Genomic DNA, 16990 nt, shown 5'->3' with positions numbered 1-16990 from the left:
AGGAAATACAGACCTTAAATAACACTTTAGACCAAATGAACTTAACTGATACACACAGAGTATTTCATCCCCAAACAGGAAAATGTATGTTACATGCTAAGCCACAAAACAAGCCTAGGTAAATTTAAGAAAATTGAAATCATATCAAACATCTTTCTGACCACAGTGAGATGAGACTAGAAATCAACTATAAGGAAAAAAAAACTGCAAAAAACCCCCAAACATGTTGAGGCTTCATAATATGATAATAAACGACCAATGGATCACTAAAGAAATCAAAGACAAAGTTAAAAAAACCCAAGAGACAAATGAAAACAAAAACATGATGATCCAAAACCTCTGGGACACAGGAAAAGCAGTTCTAAGAAGGAAGTTTATATGGAAACAAGCTCAACTCAGGAAACAAGAGCAACCGCAGATAAACACCCTAACTTGCACCTAAACTAGAGAAGGAAGAACAAACAAAAACAAAAGTTACTAGAAGGAAAGATACCATAAAGATCAAGGCAGAAATAAATGAAATAGAGACTAAAAAAACAATAGAAAAGATCAATGAAACTAAAAGCTGATTCTTTAAAAAGTTAAACAAAATTGATAAACTTTTAGCTAATTTCATCAAGAAAATAAAGGGAAAGGGCACAAATCAATAAAATCAGAAATGAAAAAGAAGTTACAACCAACACCACAGGAATACAAAGGATTATAAAAGACTACTACGAGCAACTATACACCAATAAAATGGACAACCTAGGGAAATGGATAAATTCTTAAAAAGTTAATATCTCCCAAGACTGAACCCAGAAGACATAGAAAATATGTAACAGACAAATAAATCGGTTCTGAAATTGATTCAGTAACTGAAAAACTCCTAAAAAATAAAAGTCCAGAAGTACTTCTTAAAAAGAGGGGAAGTGTAATCCAGTTTGGATTTTTTAATTCAAAAATTCATTGCAAGGACTTTATAGGAATCATGAGAAAGAGAAGTATTGTGTAGTTCTGGAGCTGTGACAGAATGGACTACCTGGGATGTAACTTCAGGATGGAAAATTGTCAAACTAAGTACAAAGGGACACATCTTCTGTAAGGAGGACAAGTGTGATTTATTCAGAAATGTTAGAGCTTTTTGAAAAAAAGTCAATGCAATTTAAATTTAACATGGAAGGTTATGGATCTCTTGAATATTAACAAAGCCATGTTTATTTTCTTTCTTTGCTTTCTTCTTCTTTTTTTCATTCATTCATTTATTCATTTTTCAGAGAATATGAATTATAAGGGTCTATTACAGACAAGGACTATTTCAAGTCCAGGAGAAACAGAGATTAAAAAGTAATAATAGGTCTTCAAAGAATATAGTTTAATTAAGAGGGAAAATTAATTACAATTAATTATATGAATATAAAACAGTATTAAAGGAAAGGATGAATGGAATAACTGACTCATTCAAGGGTAAGAGAAGGAATTATGGGCAGAAGAACTAAACAAGCAATTCTCCAATGAAGATATACAAATGACCAACAGGCACATGAAAAAATGCTCAATATCACTAATTATCAGAGAAATGCAGATCAAAACTACAAGGAGACATCACCTCACACTAGTCAGAATGACCATAATTCAAAAGTCCACAAACAATAAATGCTAGAGAGTATGTGGAGAAAAGGGAACCCTCCTACATGGTTGGTGGAAATGCAGTTTAGTGTAGTCATTGTGGAAAACAGTATGGAGATTCCTCAAAAGACTAAGAATAGACTTACCATATGATCCAACAAGCCCACTCCTGGGCATATATACAGAGGGAATTTTAATTCAAAAGATACATGCACCTCAATGTTCATAGCAGCACTACTTACAATAGCCAAGACATGGAGACAACCTAAATGTCCATTGACAGTTGACTGAATAAAGAAATTGCAGTATATTTATATAATGGAATACTACTCAGCTGTAAAAAGAATAAAGTAATGCCATTTACAGCAACCTGGATGGAACTGGTAAATGTCATTCTAAGTGAAGTAAGCCAGAAAGAGAAAGACAAATACCACATGATATCACTTACATGTGGAATCTTAAAAAAAAAAAAAAGACAAACAACCTTACTTACAAAACAGATACAGACTCACAGACATAGAAAACAAACTTATAGTTACCAGGAGAGAAAGGAGATGAGAAAGGATAAACTGGGAGTTCGAGATTTGCAGATACTAAATACTATTAAACAACAAATTTATACTGTATAGCAAGGGAACTATATTCAATATCTTGTAGTAACTTATGGTGAAAAAGAATATGAAAATGAATATATTTATGTTCCTATTTGACTGAAGTATTGTGCTGTACCACCAGAAATTGACACAACATTGTAAACTGACTGTACTTCGATAAAAACATATTTAAACAAAAGTAGGATTCTTAGGCTACTTGAATGAAAGAGTTTTACAACTAGAAAATCAAATGACATCATTTTAGCCATAGGAAATAGTATATTTTTAAAAAGGAGCTAAGCATCACATAATTAACCATAATGCTTATTCATTAACTTTTTAAAACATTTAATGTAAGTAAATAAATGTTACCTATTTTCTAAAGAGAGAGAAGCTTTATTCTGACTTTCTTCTGGAATTCATTAGTAATTGGTCACCTGGAGGCTACCCAATTCTTTTTCAGGTAGGTCTATTTCAGTTTGACTCTTACTCCTAAGGTGCAGTGCTCATTCACAGGTGAGGAAAATTATGTTTAGGGTATGTTACAAAAATAGTACAAATGAGTCCTATACACTCTTTAACTAGATAAACAGTTGATCAACAATAAGTTGCCCCATTTGTTTTGCACACCTGCTGCTTCTACTTTTTTCTCTTGCTTCCTCTCCATTTTCTTTTTGAACCACTTGAGCCTAAGTTGTAGACAATACTGTGTTCTTTTGTTCCAAATACTTCACTGTGTGTTAAGGACAAAGATGTTCCCTTTCATAACTGCTGTACAGTGATCAAAATCAGAGATTTACAATAAAATACTCTTACCTAATTCACCTTAGACAATCAAATTCTTACAATAATGTTCATTAAAACTGCATTTTCCAGGTCTACAATCCAATCTAGTATCCCACATTGCATTTAGATATCTTGTCTCTTTAGTCTTCAATCTGGCTCACTTTCTCAGCCTATCTTTGTCTTCAGTGACTTTTAAATTTTGAAGAATAAAGACCAGTTATTTTTCAAATGTCTTCCAAATCTGGATGGTCTCATGTTTCTTCACAACATTCAGAATATACATTTTTGGCAGGAAGATTACAACTTTAACAAGCCTAAATTCTTTAGTCCATCATTATTATTTCTGTCTTATTTATGCACTAAAGTTCTTTTATCCTCTTTCTCTGGTAAAACCACACTCCTAATTAAACAGCCTTTTTTTTTCCTATTCCATGCCTTTACTTGTGTGACTGAAGGTGACTGAGACTAAAAAATCTCAAACTATGCTAAGTGGTATTCTTTATTTTCATGCTTCATATACATATAAATACATATATAGGTATACACATATATCTCTGTTTCACTGTTATATTCTCCTTATATAGACAGGAAAATGGGTTTTCTAGACCTGCACTAACCAATATGGTAGCCACTGGCTACATGTGGTTAATGATCACCTGAAATGTGGCTGGAGGGATAGAGGGACTAAATTTTAAATTTTACCTAGTTTTAATTATTTTAAATTTGAACTTAAAAACTGATTCTCAATTCAGTTACTTGAAAACTTTTAAGTGTGCTAGGAACAACTCAAGTATGTAAATCTACCCTTTAACTATAACCTTTATTAAATATAAATACAAAATAAGGTTTTCTCATTTCCTTCAGAATAATTGCCTAATTCCTTATAGTATTCCACAAGATCATCCACGTTCTTGGCATCTGGCAACTTCAATATATGAGCTCAAATACTAAAGCTCTCCTCTAGCCTCATTCCCAACCAGAAGCCAAAAGGTCCACCTTATTAAAGAGGCTTTTCTTGAACATCTTATTTAAGATAGAGGTTCTTCATTACCCTACTACTTTGAATCCTTTGCTATATTTGATTGACATCTGAAATACTATGTACTTACTTCATATTTTATTGCATATAGCTTCCCACTCTCACTAATGCAAGGTTTTTAAGGGCAGGGAAATTTGACTTTTGTATTTACTGTTGTATCACCACTGGCTAGAAGAGGGCTTGTTATATAGTAGGCATGAAATAAATATTTTGAAATGATAATTTGTTTTAAAACTGGAAGAAGATCAGATACCATGGTAAAAATGCTTAAGTCATAGCAGTCTGTAAGCTAAATGGTAATGTCAGTATTTCAAGATGGTGACGTTAAAAACATAACTATAGTTTCTGTTGTTTATTATTGTAAATGAGTATTTGTTTTTTATTTTTTGTTTAAATATATATATTTTATTAAAGTACAGTCAGTTTACAATGCGTGTCAATTTCTAGTGTACAGCATATGCTTCAGTCATACATGAACATACCTATATTCATTTTCATATTCTTTTTCACCATAAGTTACAACAGATATTGAATATAGTTCCCTGTGCTATACAGTATGAAATTGCTGTTTATCTATTTTATATATATTACTATCTGAAGCATATTTGTTTTAGAAGATCCTTTGAGGCTCAGGTTTTTTTGTATTACAACTTTCTAAAAGCTTTATTTATTTAGGTGGTGGTACATTTAAGATAACGAATTAAGGGTCAGAATGTGAATGAAAATAAATAAACTTTAATTATGAAACTTCAAGAAGGCAACCTTAAGAAAGTGACGAAAAGGTAAAAATGCTTTTGAGGCTTTATTTAGTACATAAAATATCAATGATCAGATGCAATGGTTAGATATAAAATACTCAGATATAAACACAAATGTTATTTAAATTTAAAGATACTGGAATATTTTAAACCTTTTATATTTGCAAAGGTGTTTCTAAAGTCTACAGTTACTTTTCTGAACTGAAGGCATAATATTTTCAAGGCACAGAAGACAAGCTGAAGTTAACGCCTAGCTTGAACAAAGAAACAAGGAGACAGAATAAGTGGACCAGGAGCAAATGATACTGATAGGAAAAGCAAGCCCAGGAAACAAAAGCCTCATTAATGCAAAACTAGTATTAGGAGGTCATTGCATGATTTAACTTTAATGTTTTATGAAAGTATTTTACATTTATACACACACATATAAATCAATTAAGTATACAATTAATGAATAGTTATATACTGGACATATTCATAAAATCACCACTCAGAGAAAGAGCCATATTAGCATCCCAGAGTCTTCTTTTTGTGTCTCTTCTGTCACTCTTCCCACCTCAAAGGGTAATCATTACCTTGACTTGTAACAACATAGATGAGTTTTGCCTATTTTTATATTCATAACATTAGGATTAGTACATACATTTTTGAAATAGATACTTCTTTCATTCAATATTTTACTTTTGAGAGTCAACATAAAGTTGCTGTATAGTATTCTATCCTTTAAATATATCGTAATTTATTTATCCATTCAAACACTAGTCGATGTTTGGATAGTTTCCAGTTTGGGGCTACTGCGAATAGGGGTGCTATGAACATTTTTATGTGTGTGCATAGTACGTATATATAATATGCCAACATTTATGTGAATATGCACCATTCATAATCCTGTTAGCCATATTACCAGGACTGTACATTTAATAGGACAAGTACCATAAGTCCTATTGATAGCAGTTGGTGGGACAGTAGAATCTATATAAGAATTAATTAATGGGAATAATTTAGAAGGGTGTCTGGCAAAGGTTTAATAAATGTTAGATATTAGTAGTAGTATGTCAAATTACCAGAATAAGTGTCATTTAGCAATACAGTAAAGACATTAAATATTTGAACTCTGGACATAAATAGGCCTGAATCAGAATCTTTGCTGAGACATTTCCAAGCTGAGTGGTCTTGAGGCACAATACTTAAAAACTATAAGTCTCATTTTCCTCACCTCACTGTAAAACGTGCGAACCATAGGCTGTTGTGATTGCATAAGAAAGTAAATGTGAAGACTTAGCACAGTATCAAGTATGGAATGGATGTTCAATAATTGTTAGTAGTTATTAGTATGTTATGCAATTAATGGAGCTGCCAATACTGTCAACCTTTACTAACACTGTCTTTGGAAAGCACTAGAAGGAATTTAAACAGAGGTGATGCTTAGTATCTTAGTGCTTTCTATGCACCCAGAGTTGTGTTGCCCAAGAAACCAACTATCTCTTAGCAACTCCATGTTCCAATTCCTTTTTAACTTGGAACTTATTCAGATGCGATGCTGGACCTTTCTGAACTTCTGGATCTGATCACAATATCCAGGTAACGGAGAGTTAATATAAAATGACTAGATTCAGCAACGATCTTATTTCTTTGACTTTAAAATGCATGAAAGGCAAGGTTGCTTATTATGCTAAAATTAATATTGAGTGTGTCTGAAAGCAGAGACTCAAAACACTCAGCATTACTGAGAAGTACATCCCAGGGCTTATAAGCTAATTAAAATTCTGCCTAAACTTATATTTCAAATTACTATATTTAAATTAAATTCACTTGAAATGAAGAGGCATAATTCTTTGTTTAACTAAAGCTCACTGTTGCATTTTATCAAAGAAAAATCCATAATGTGATGTTCTTTAAAACAAATCCCTGGATTTTATTAAGGTACTAAAAATACCAATATATGTGACAGTGGATTTTCTAAGTGAAAGGGATTTTTTTCTCTTCTACACTAATAAAAAATGAGATATACGCATTTCTTGGAGGAGTTTGTGGAAAAAATAAACACAGCTCCTTGAGAATATCTTATTTATACAGCTGCCAAATTTTTCTATCAGTTTTTCTTTGACAGAAATGCAGCTATGCCTAGCTAACATTGGTTTTAATTAAACATTTTGTGTCTTTCACAAGTGAGAAATGAACCAAGAGCAATGTATTCATATGAATGCATCAGAGTTTTATTTCTAAAACGTGCTGCTAATGATGGGTTGTGTGTGCTAATCATGTCCACAGAGGTTAAGAAACAGATATTACAATGTCTTTAGGCACAGATATTCTGTATTAATAATGGTTTTCAAAAGCACACAGGACATTAAAAAATGCCATATTCAAGCTAGCAGTTCAAGCATGGACTTCCAAGTCCTTGCCTATTAATTTTACTTTAATTGATTTAACCCTGTTAAAAGACTTAACTACAGAATGGAGGCATATTTCCATGTTTTAGGAGATACATAGTATGTATGTCATGATCTTTTCTTAACGAATCCCTTGAGAACGGATCTATTTTTTAAATAGGTGGTGCCTGTCTATTATCATAGTTTTTCCAATATGAATGGAAAATTCTATAGGGCATATTTCCCTCTTACAATAATAACCAATGACAATTGTATTTCTGTTTAATAATAAAACCTGAAAGTTTTCAAAACATTCAATTTATTCCTATAAAAAGCATCACAAAATACAATATTTCCTATTTCATTAGAAACAAGAAGGCTTACCACTAACTTTAATTGACTTGGAAGTTGAAGACTGTAACAAGAAAGATCCCTAATGCACACATGTGGTTCTCTATACTACACGATTCTCCCTTCATGATCTTGTGCCTCAGTTACTGCTTACGGTAGATTTGAGAAGTGATCATATCCAAGGCCCAAATTTCCTATTTCTATGGCTCAAAGGTTCTTAGGAAAAATTAGTTTATCACCTTTCCATCTTAATTCACAAGTGTATCCCCAGGAACCTAAACATCACCTCATCAAACTTCAATAAAAACAAGTCCAGAATATTCCCTTCTCTTCCTTCCTCTCCTCTTCCTTTGCTTCCTTCTTTCTTTCCTTCCTTCCTTCCTCTCTTCTTTTCCTCCTTCATGTCTGTGATCCCACTGAACTTAAGGATGTCTTGCAAGGCTTGTCAAATGTAGGTTCAGTTCCTTTTGCAGTAACCATGAGAGGAAGCACTCCCAAACAGATATTCTACTGGCTAGTTTTTGTAAATCAAAGTAGAAGCACACACACTGAAAAAAGACCTTGGCTAATTTATCCACCAGAACCCAATAGCTTTTAGTCTGGCCATCAATGCCCTGCTCACCATTGGTAGGATATTTTCAGCTCTAGGCTTTATTTATTTATTTGTATGTTAATCAATCAATCAATTAATTAATTAATTTGCCCACCAACTCAACAGGTCATTAGGAAGTTCCTCCATCCACATCGACAGCACGGAAAAGGAGAGCTTCGAGGCGAAGAACCTGAGTTTTCCTGACTTTCCTTATCCAAGCTGAGTTGTTATATGCAAACAAGAATTAAGACTAATGTATATGAAGAGCTAGATTTAGGAAAAGTAGTCTCTTGTTGAAGGAACAGTGACAAAAGAGGCTCTTTCTGAGGAGAGATTATTTGAGCTTCTCGTAGCCTGATAATGTAGGTACTAAATAATTCCTATCTGAGAATGTGTTGCTTCATGTGGGCAGTAACAAATTTTAAGAGCCATATATAATCTGTTACTATTATTTTTTTTATTGAGGCACAGTCAGTTTACAATGCTGTGTCACTTTCTGGTGTACAGCACAATGCCCCAGCCATACATGAACAAACATATATTCATTTTCACATTCTGTTACCATAATTTGAAGACTTCCTCACAGATATAGCTTCACATTTGTTTCCCCAAATTCCTTCTTGCTTATTATTTGTATAGCTCAGAAAACCAAATCAATGTTTATCACATGCAGCTAAAGGGACATATTATATGCATTAATTCTTAAAAGGATGTACATTTAATTAAATATGTTAAATGAATAAGATGACAGGCAAAAACATTTTATATCATGAGAATTTACGCTCATATTACCCAGATGGATGGTTGCCATCTAGTAAAGTTATTTAAGATTTATCTTAAAGATAATATTATATTAGCAATGCATTTTATGGATATCACAAATACTGGTTGTATGTGTTATGAATGAATTTTTAGCAGTAGTGCAATGCTTCAGACACTAATAGAAATGGCACATCAAAAGCAGATTTATGAAAGCAAAGGGTATTCATCAAATAATGCCCTAGACATTTTCTCTTCTACATGAGAAGTAATTCGTGAGGTTAGAAAGCAGATTAACTTCTCATCTGTCTTAGTCTGAGCTAAATCATATGGTACGTTCCTCTGGGAGTAACAAGTGTTCTCTGGATATCGTGGAAAGGACATAAATTTGTTTATTTTTATTGCAGGTTTAGAATGTTCTTTCCATCTCAAAACCTGAAATATGTAGGCTTAAAAATGATGTCTTTAGAACTAAAAGAATGTTTTTAAAGTTAAAAGATATGAGTCATTGCCACACTCAGCTGTTCATTTTGGCCTCATTTGGCAGGTTTTTACAGGAAAACCAGCTCAGTGTGTTAATCAGTCTCAACTCCTCCCACTGCCACAGTGGTGTGATGGCAGTCTCTCTTCCTGGCAGTCTGAATGTTGGTGTTGCTGTCATGAGACATTAAGCATTTGTGGATTCTCAAGAATTCCTTCTGAATCCCTTCTTTCTTCAGGTAATGCCTGTTCTATTTGTCTCTAAGTTTCTCTACAAGCAAGATCACAGATGCCCCAGAACCCACAATGAAAAATCTTTATCTGTATCTTAAAACACTGCCCAAGTAAGAAGAACTTCTAGAGCTGTATGGGATTTTCAACATCAGAATTATTAAAATTAATATCAAGCTTTACCTAATAGCTATACACTTAAGAAGAAAACCTAAGGGAAAAAGCTTCCAAATACTATGTCTATTTAATTAGCAATAAAATACAGTAGAAAATTGAAGGATAACCAGGTAAAAAATAATCTCACAGTTAAATGCATAAAATATGAGGAAGGTTTAATAAATTAAGATATTTAAAAGAAATACATAAAAGGGTATGTTTAAAAAATATGTTAAGATTGTCTTAATCCTATGGATGGAAGATACTAAAAACATTTCAATCACAGATGCATACTAGTTATTTGTAATTCTCACTTGTTCAGGAAGGTTTTAGATGTGCCAATATAAAATAAAGTACGTGAACAATCTATTCGTACATACCATAGTGTTTAAAGGAGTTTTGTTAAAATGAAGGAAGTACATAACACAATGTTCCCTAGTTCTTTATCTTTTAAAAAAGTATACAACTTTAGAATGAAAAGAACAATTTGCTTCAAGCTGTTTTGGCTGTTTGTTTGTTATCTAAATATAAATTCAAGAAAGGTAAAAAGTCAGATATTACAGTTCATATTAGAGTGCTCAAACTTAAAATCATAATCCATTTATCCTGTGACTTAGAGAGTCAGAATTTTAGAGAGTCAATTGCAGAGCTCATCTGTTCAAAATATCTTCTCTTCAGACATAGAAATAATATCAGAGAAAACAAATGAGACAATGTGTGTTAATGTGTTTTGCCTTTAACATGTGTTAAGTACATACATCATATTCAGTAGTAATAAAGCCATGAACAAACCACTACTAAAACCTCAGTATCCTGATTCCTTATTAAGTTCCTTCCCATATCACCATGCAGTCATCTTGAAAAAGAAAAAAAAACAAACAAACTTGGTTGAACATATAATTTGCAGAAAATTCAGGCACATGTAGTGAGTTCAACATGTGTAAAGGAAATAATATTCTAAAGATATAAATATTTTCATATTCAATCATTCATTTTTTGCTCTATATCATCCCAGCCGTTGAATTCACAAAGTGGATTGTTTTCTTTGCATTTTAAATCTGATTTTCCTGCACTCGTAACAAAACCATTATCTCAAAATCCAAGCTCTGTTAAAAAAAAGGGTTTTCCAAATTTCCCAAATCGACTTTTTAATATTAAGAACTGAACCTAAGCTCCTTAAACTTACAACTTTACAAATTTTAGCAGCGTTACAATGATTTAGCAAAACTGCCAACCAGAAGAATAGGCTCTTCTCTTTGCAGCAAGGTGGCAGACAACCAGCATGGGGGGTGAACATGCGGTGGGGTGGGGGTGCTAGGCAGAGAGGGAATACAACAAAGTGTAAATGGAAGTGAATTTGACAATTTTGATTTGTCCTTTGATATCAGATTATTTAAATAGTGAGCTGAAGTTCAGTAAACACCTAGGACAGAGGTGTTTACCACTCAACAAAATGACCTTGCTAAAAAAAAATTGGAAGATCCTATAAGAAATCTCTAGATTATTTGCAGCATTCTAAGTATATAATGATGGTCAGGAAGAACATTCAGAAATTCTTGTACTCAGTGTCCAAGATGATAGTACTTCCAATGTAACTCTCTTAAAATATTTTGCGTATTCTCTAAATTATTTTAGGTTTTACTACATTTAACAAAAGGTAAAACCATGTATCTTTTCCATTCCCATTCTTATGTAATGTAAGCTATGTTAACAATGCTTAATATCATCTCAGAACATAAGTTACAAGATATCAAAGAGGGGTGTGACCGACTGAGAAGAGGAAAGATACCACTCACAGATGGATAAATGATATTCAGGTCCTTCTTTCTCATTTGAGGAAAGTGCTAGTATGTTTTCACATGTACAAGGTGACACTTGCTTCAGGTAATGTGGAGACATGGTTTGCTATTTTCCTGCTTTGGAATTAAGATATGCACTCATGTATGGATTTCTCAGAAATGCTCAGATTAGGTTGGCCACAAATGAAATAGCAAAGAATTTGTCAGGTGTAAGTGATGTGGCAGTCATTATGCTTCTGCAGCATAAGTCACTGTCACTGACTGGCTGTCTCAACTTGTTCATACAGGGGAGAATTCAGGCCAGAAACTCCTCTATGTCTGTTCTCCAGTCCTGGGCCAGGTTTATATGTGGTTCAGTACGAAATAACACACTAGCTTCCTCTACAGCTCAGCTATGTTATCAGGGTGGGAGGCAGTGAGACTGGGAATAGGTCCAACTTATCCTCACTCTCTCCGGCTCCATACCAAGCTTTTCATCTTCACTGTTGGTCCCACTGACATATGGTAATTACCGATTCATCATCTGATAAACAGGTAGCAAGTCTTCACTGATTTCTTTACCAGGTCCCACAAATATGCAAGGTCTAATTCTTACAATAACTCCTTTTATCCTTGTCATTATTAGGGGTTCTACTTTTCAGATAAAACTCAAGATGATAGAGCAGGTCAGTACTGATGTTTAAGTACTCAAAAATATTTCAAGATAGTTTTTGGACATAGAAATGCCACGCAATTGTTATGAATGAAGAAAGTGCTATTAATACTCCAGATATTGGGGAAGAAGTTGGGTTCTTTTCCTACACTAGTAAAAGTTAGCTGTGAGTCACATGCACTCTGTTGTCTCTTCTATTTTAAGAGCAATGATTTGAAAAAAAAAAAGACTGAAAATAATTAAAGCATGTGATTTGGTCACTTCCTACTTAAAATGATGTATCTCAGGCATTCTCAATTACCTTCAAAATGAAATGTAAATGATAAACCAAAAAGCCTCATCTCTCATCAGTACCCTCCACCTGTGTATATTCAGACTGACCCAAACTACTTCCCTTTCTCCAGAACCCCCATGTTTATTAAGGCACGTCACCCTTATACATGTTTTTCCTCTGCCTGACATCACCTCGACCGGGCTTTTTATAGCTAATACCTTCTAATAGTTCAAGAATAATATCATGGAACTTTATTATCTGAGACTGATTCTCTTCCTTCTTTCCATACTGTAACATATACTCTAACATAGTTTTATTGCTTTTGTTTCACTTATCTGTCTTCCTGATTATATTCTGATTGCTAAATGAATGAATAGATGGAGTAGTTTATTTGGAATTAAATGTAAATACGAAATATTAATTAACACAAACTCTTGGCAACTTAGATGTTGTAACTTATATAGTTAGAGACCATGGTGTTCACTTGCTGCCTTCCTGAAAAAAGGTAGCACTCTAACAATAGTAATTGAGCCTTTGCAGGCATTCAGAAAATATAAAAAAAAAGAAAAATAATAGAAAACAGTTCTAACATCAACAACGAAAATGGACAGCTAGACAATAAACTTATGTGGCACTACAAATGAAACTAAGAAAAGTAAAAGGACATGAAATGTAACAATTTTCTTTATTATCTGAAATGGGTGGGAAAGCTGTCGATATATGGGTTTTGGTAAAATAGAAAGGTAAAGAAAGACATTAAAGACAAGGAGAAACCAGGAAATGTTTTGCAGCAAATACTTAAGAATGATTGTATGCAATTCTCTTTCTAATGTCTAGCACTAGACACTGTGATTTAGAGTGCGCTGCTGAGAACAAATCTATGAGTAAACACATAATGTATATTCTTTCCTCACAGAGCTGCATGTTGGGAAGGTATGGCTATAACTCAGTGCACACTTTTGGTTATTAAAAGGTTTTATTTCCTCAGATATATACCATCACCAAATAGACACACATGCAGCCTAATGAGGCAGTTGTTCATGGAGGAGTCAGAGAACTTGTAGCCTAAATTCCCATACCTATTATTAGCCACATAGGCTATGAGTATGCTGACTAAAAACATAATCACATAATAATTACATTTAGTATAAAGGATAGAATGAGTTCTGCTTATTCTACATAAGACATGCCTGTATTGGCAACTTTATATTGATGCTAAGACTGCATTTACAAGCACGTAAGAATGATAACATGGGAAAGTCCTCAAACCCTCAAGAATTTCTCATAAGCTCATTGATAGCTAATATTTTTAAATTATGGAAAATTAATATTTAGTAATTTAATATATGCAAATAAATGGTATCTATATTAGAGCTAACAAATTAATAGCATAGATAACCATTATGGGTCTCTTTGTTATTTTAAAAAAAAATCAGGTAAGTCTACCATCTACCTGATAAAGTTATTGTGTGTAAACAACCTAAAGTTTGTAAAGTGCTAGGCAATTCCACATAATATATTTTTAGCTACTATACCCACTTTTGTGTCTAGATATTCACCATCAGATTAGTCCAGAAAATAAGCTTGACGAGAGTGGAAGGGAGGGAAAATTGAGGAACTTTCAAATGGTAGGAAAGAGTGACATGTGTAGAGAGTTGCAATTAAGTTTGAATAAATGAAGCCTAGCACCAGAGACAAAGTGAGAGGACACCAGAATTTACTTGGGACTGCCAGGACCCAAGATGATTTTAGCTTATTTCACAATGTTTATTGCAATGAGTTTATTAAAAACTTAGATGTTCAATTTTACCATCTTATAAAAGGGAATAGTAATAATTTATATTTAATTAACTGTTATGTCATGTCCCAAAGACCCCATCATAAATCATGTGTTACTGAGTTGCTTTCATAATGAAGGTAAAATTCTTATCAAAGAATCAGGCTCATAACTAAAGAAAAAAATTAACAGATAAATTGTAATGTATTTAAGCTTATTACCATCTTTTTGAAAGATGAAGAAACTTGCTCAGAAAGGGTATGCTGACAATGTAAGTTTCAGACAGAAATCGTGATTGGAAAGTTCTTTATATCTCTACCTTCTAACACAGTGACTGGCACATGGATTGGAGTCAGTAAGTATTAAAAAACTTGATGAATAAATAAATACATGATTTACACATGGTCAAATGGAAATCGTGTTGCTAAGCAATTTCTCTCTCCTCTCTTCCAAACAGAGCATATTGAGTGGAAAGCTATTGACATCTAAGTGGTAGTATAGAATAGGGGTGTCTGGAAAGCAAACAGGTGGCATGTAATCAGTATGTCTCTCATGAACTTTAAGTTTGTCCTAGAACAGAAAGTGGTACTAAAGCACTTCATTTTTTGAAAAGATCAGGCTCAGTACCTTTAAGGTATAAGGAAAAGATAAAACAAAATAAATGATTTTCAGTAAAGATTTAATGTAATAGGATAATAACAAATTCTGAAACTCTATTCAGCAAAAATATCCCACTTCAACAATGTTCCATCTCTGTTCATGACCAGATGCTCTTTATTTATCTAAGGAGTTGTTTCTCCAACCTTCTCTGCTGCTTGCTAGATTCTGAAAAGTCAATTTGTAAAAATCTAACATTTTCAAGTAAGCATTTGAGCTGTCTTTAGGAGTTAGTACATCTGTCTTCAGGGCCTGGGGAAACAAATTTTCAGTGCACCAACCACTTTTATGGATTTTTGCCTCTGTTCTGAACAAAATCTCAAGAATGTGGTGATTTCCTACCTAGAAAGTGAAACTCTGGAAAGAATGTTTGATTATGCTGGTACAATTCTAAGGTCAATCTGAAAATGAATATACACATGTGCCTTCTTTAACAGGAAGTGGCTATGTGGCTTTGACTCAAAGATCTGAAAGTTTCTTTACAGCACATGATTTTGGAACATGACATTTGGTTACCCAGGATATAATCAGTCCAACAACAGACAAATGTATATTTTTAATGATGCTATCTGATATGACATTTTACATTCTCCTTCAGATTTCTAGACTTCAAGTCTTCATCATTTGAACAACAGAAAAACTATAATACAATATTTCAATTGACTCTAACAGTCTGCTCTGTTAATTGGAATATTGATATTTACCTGCCAGTAATATTTTCTAAATTTTAACTTGTTACACACTTCAATTCAGTAATCATCACATTTTCAGTAGTTGGGCTAACTCTGCCTAAGCTGAGAACTTATATCTTCTTCTACTTCTTCAATTTTCTCTGTAGTTTTTATCTTTTCTGAAATAATTTTCTCATATAAGTATCATATTCCAATCATGTTTTCCCATTAATTTTCTTATTGGGATTAAATCAGAATCATCACAATGCCAAACAAAGTTTCTTTCCATTTTTCCCCCAATTTCCTTCCTTTCATCTTTAAATAGAATAGTTTGTCTTGGAACACCTCAGGAATAAGTAGCTCACCAAAAAATTTAGTTTTTTTTTAAAAATTGAAGTATAGTCAGTTTACAATGTTGTGTCAATTTCTGATGTACAGCATACTGTTTCATGCATACATATACATACATACATTACACATACATATATATATACACACATATATATATATAAATTCTTTTCATATTCTTTTTCATTATAGGTTACTACAAAATATTGAATTTAGTTCCCTGTGCTATATTGTAGAAACTTGTTGTATTCATACTGAAGTACATAGAGAAATGAGAGTAAATATTAGAAAAAGATCGTAAGTGATATATGAAACAGAGTTAAAAAGTCTAACATATCTTTAACCAGAGTTGCAGAAGGAGAGAAGGGAATAGAACAAAAGCAATATTTCAAGAAATACAGGCCAAAAATTTTCTAAAACCGAACACTAACAAAAAGCCACAAGTGCAATAAATTCAGTGTACTCCGAGCAGAGTGAACACAAAGAAATCTACATCTCTGCATATCATAGTAAAACAAGTGAAAACCAAAGGTAAAGAGAAAATTTTAATAGCAGTTATAGAAAGGGACACATTTTGGTTGTAGGAGCAACAATAACACTGTTCGTAGAAGTACAGAAACCAAAAAATAAAAACTATTGCTAAATTCAGACACATCAAAACACTCAACATTCTATATTCAGCCAAAATATCATCGTAAATGGAGTCACAGTAAAGATGATTTCAAACAAGATGAAACTAAGAACCATATCATTATCACACCTGCACTTACATAAATACTAAAGAGTGTTATTTGGGCATAAAAAGACTCATTCTTGATAGAACCAGAAGAAGCAGGAAAAAAGATTATACTTGAAAGGCTAAATGTGTGTATAAAATATTTCAGATTTTGGCTATACAAAATAACAACTATAATGTAAAGTCATACACTAAAAAGAAAAAAGCTACCGGACAGCCACACATAAATCAGTGAAATTAGAACACTCTCTCACTCCATACACAAAAATAAACTCAAAATGGCTTAAAGAGTTAGAAATAAGACAGACACTACAAACCTCCTAGAAGAAAACATAGGCAAAACATTTCTGA

General features: G+C 32.9%; 1 long non-coding RNA gene across 1 annotated transcript in view; it reads left to right on the top strand.

Moving 5' to 3' along the window:
• Window positions 1-16990, top strand: part of LOC140698922 (uncharacterized) — an 82593-nt gene that overhangs the window by 36003 nt on the left and 29600 nt on the right. The window contains exons 2-3 of the long non-coding RNA XR_012076931.1: window positions 8226-8461; window positions 9406-9577. This is a non-coding gene — a long non-coding RNA (uncharacterized lncRNA). The remainder of the gene's footprint in view (window positions 1-8225; window positions 8462-9405; window positions 9578-16990) is intronic.

Source organism: Vicugna pacos, chromosome 10, assembly GCF_048564905.1.
Source record: "Vicugna pacos chromosome 10, VicPac4, whole genome shotgun sequence".
Classification (NCBI taxonomy): Eukaryota; Metazoa; Chordata; class Mammalia; order Artiodactyla; family Camelidae; genus Vicugna; species Vicugna pacos.
Note: the sequence above shows the minus strand (reverse complement) of the source record. Positions and strands in the feature narration are given on the sequence as shown.